The sequence below is a fragment of the Poecilia latipinna genome, unplaced genomic scaffold (assembly GCF_001443285.1).
Source record: "Poecilia latipinna isolate Pla-1442-1.1 unplaced genomic scaffold, P_latipinna-1.0 Scaffold3482, whole genome shotgun sequence".
NCBI classification, from domain to species: Eukaryota; Metazoa; Chordata; class Actinopteri; order Cyprinodontiformes; family Poeciliidae; genus Poecilia; species Poecilia latipinna.
In genome coordinates this window covers 13,810-17,044 of record NW_015116098.1, presented here as the reverse complement: position 1 = coordinate 17,044, position 3,235 = coordinate 13,810, and the positions used below count along the sequence as shown (strand labels likewise).

General features: G+C 38.6%; 1 long non-coding RNA gene across 1 annotated transcript; it reads right to left on the bottom strand.

The window, feature by feature from the left end:
- Window positions 1-297: 297 nt before the first annotated feature.
- On the bottom strand, window positions 298-2,245 carry LOC106941061 (uncharacterized). The gene is made up of 2 exons (XR_001423249.1): window positions 2,053-2,245; window positions 298-2,011 (listed from the first exon to the last, which is right to left on the bottom strand). It is a non-coding gene; the product is annotated as an uncharacterized LOC106941061 (long non-coding RNA).
- Between the last annotated feature and the right edge of the window lie 990 nt (window positions 2,246-3,235).

Genomic DNA, 3,235 nt, shown 5'->3' with positions numbered 1-3,235 from the left:
AAATTAAAAATGTTTAAATGTTGACGGTTGAGTTACAAAAAGAAAAAAAAATCAAATTTTTTTAAAACATTAATAAATAAGTAAAGAACCCATTTTGAAAAGTTTGAAGCTTTTAAATTTATGAATTTAAAATCTAATAGATTTTTAATATTTCAACACGGAATTTTTTAAAATATTGACTTTTTAAAAATGTAAAATAAAAACATTTTAAAAATGTAATTCATTTTAAAATTTAAATTATTTAAAATGTGACATTTAAAAATGTAGAAATTTTGAAATAAAAAAAAATTCTTATAAATATAAAAATTTGCAAACTTTTGAAAATGTAGAAATGTGAAAATGTTGAAATTGAAAACCTGAATGTAAGCTGCAACTCTGTTGAAAACGATGCGAGCGGTTTGGCGTTGGGCTCTGTCGGCCATGTTTCTCCGCTCGGCGCCGCTGTGCCTTCCTGCTTCACTCCTGCCTGTCGGTGGAAACTCCACCTGCTGCAGCAGCCGACCAGCGACTGGAAGTGGACTTCACTGGTTCCAGTGTTTAAATGTGGCTCCCAGTGGGAAGTCTGTGTCTGCCGTTGTAATAAGTGGATGATTTGACTAGGCCCAGTGAGCGCTGCCATGCCCTGTGGGTTAGTGATTGTGAACTGAATGTGTGGAAACTCGTGACTTTGGCTTTTCTCGTGCAGTTTTCGTGCCTCATCGTAAACGTGCGCCGACCTCGTGGAAGAGATTAGTAAAATCAGAATTATGTTTTGGAGACTCATGACTTGTACCCGTGTTCACTGTGTCTTCGTCCTTCCAGCCGTTCGGCTCACCGGAGGCAAATTGGAAAAGAAATGGAAGATTTTTATTCTCTGGTTTGATGTTTTTGTATATTTTGAGCTTAAATCTACAGAGAGGTTTTTACAGTGTGTTTTAAATGTGCCGGGTGTTTTCTAATCATAAAGCAGCCGTTTGACTGTAATAACCTGAGATTAAAGGGACAGTTTGTAATATTTTGTCTGGTTTCCAGAGAAAGATGATTGAATGTTTCTGAAATCAGAGGCTTGGCAGCATCATGCCTGGATGACATTTACAACTAAATGACTTCAAATGTAACTAAAAAGCTGAACTCAGTTCATCGTTAGCCACGGACCGAGGCTCACGTTCTACCGTGTTCCTCTGGAAGGAAACGTTTCACATTTTGGTTCTTTCTGTCCTGCTTGAGATACTGGTTCAGACCAGTCGTTTCCATGGCGACGGGTTTGAATCTGAGCTCGGTTGAAGCCTCAGCTGAAGATGGCTGAAGAGCCTGCGACAGCATGCAGCCTCTCTGTCTGTGCGCATATTTCTGTTACCACGGCAACCGCTTCAGATCCGATACCAAGATCTGCCCTCTCTAAACAGATTGAGTGTTTTCCTTTTATTCCTGACATGGAAAAGAATAATGATGAGCCCTTAAGTGGTAGGCACATTTCCACTAATTTGATAATAGCGGAGCAAATATTTCGCTTAGCACCTTTTGAAAAATGTTTAGTGTATTTAGTCTCCCCTGAATTTAATTTTCCAGTAAACTTCTGAAGCAATAATTTAGTTGGCTGCTTGGTAAACTTTCAGCTTCTTAAAGCATCAACAGGGTTGACTTTAGCGATTTAGCTTTACTTTAGCACTATTAGCTATGCGTAGCTAATAGCTATGCACATTCGGCTAATACGCTTAGCTAAATACCATGTTGGCGTAGCGCTTTAGCATCAGTGGAAGTAATGTTAGTGCTAACCTGGCTCAGCATGGCTAACCATTTAGCTCGCGGTGCCCACTACTACCTGTAAAAACCTGTTTACTCCGTGAGACGTCGCTCTTCTGAGACAGCGTCGCCTGCTGGAGGTTTTCCCAACGCTCTGATTGGATCTGACGCCTCAGTTTTGGGTGTGAATGTGCAGAAACATAGAGGCGGTTCCGGAGGCGGCCACCCACCATGGTTGCCATGGTAACTGTCGTGGGCTCTCTAGCCTGATGCTGAAGCAGAAATCCAGCTTCATTCATCCTAAATGTGCTGATGTGCCACGCAGCTGACTGAGGAGGTCCAGATGTTCCGGTTGGGCCTCTGAATGTTCTCTGAAGAGTCTTTAATTCTCAGGTTTGGGTGAAAACTGCTTGATGTTTTTATATTCATCATATTTTTATTTGATTTATCTGTAAATGGGACTTTTGGAACAAATGTTTGATTAAAACTGAGAAAATAATTCCCGTTTCTGTTTTTTCTTTATTAAAAATTGTTCGAGTTTAGATTTAATACAGAGCCAGTTCACAACAAACACATCAGAGATTTATAATCATTTCATAGTATTTAAATCGCATTAATCTGAACCAGAATAAAATATGAAGTATTTCAATGTTGGAATTTAAAACAAACAAAAAACATGCAGTACCGACCTACAGCCTGTTGGGGCGGTATTTCCCTGCAGTAAGCTGCCTGCTTTCTGATCCTGAAGGCTGCAGCTGTTTCCCGCTGGCAGCTGAAAGGCGTCAAAAAATATTTATTTTAATGAAGTTTAACCAAAAACGTTGTAAATATTGGAAGTTCTAACGTCACTCCACCTTAAACTGAACATTCTGCAAAACGTTCGGTGTGTGTGTAGGTAGGTGGGGCATATTGCCCCCCCCCCACAGGTGTGCTGCTGCGCCCTCTTCCTCTTGTCGCTGTGTGACAGAGCGCAGCTGGCTCGGTAAGGAGACAGGTAATCAGCATTTACATTTAAAAGCGGGTAGATCGCTGAGGAGATCAGATGCAGGCTGATGGCTCGTGAAGTGAGTTTAGAATTTATGTCTGATTCCGCCACTGGTTGTTTGTTTTTTTTTTAATAAGTCTTTATTAGTAATCTTTAAAACAATAGCATTGTACATCAACGAAAGAATAGAACAAATAGATAACAGCAAAAATATATACAATAAAATAGCATGGTGAAAGGCAAAAGATTAAAGAAAAAACAACATGAGAGCAAAAAAAAAAAAAAAATTATATATATATATATTTATATATATGCCAGGGGGGATTTAAAAAAAAAAACAAAACAAAGAGAAACGGTGTCAAGAAAGTCATTTGGGGAGAGTTAAAGAATATTAAATTTGCGTAACAAATGTACCGTTTTTATGGCTTTTAGGTTATCAGAAGACTCAATGAGATTAATGTACATATTCAATTCTTTAATAAAGATAGAGAATAAAGGTTTGCTATTGCTAAACTTGCATTTATGTAT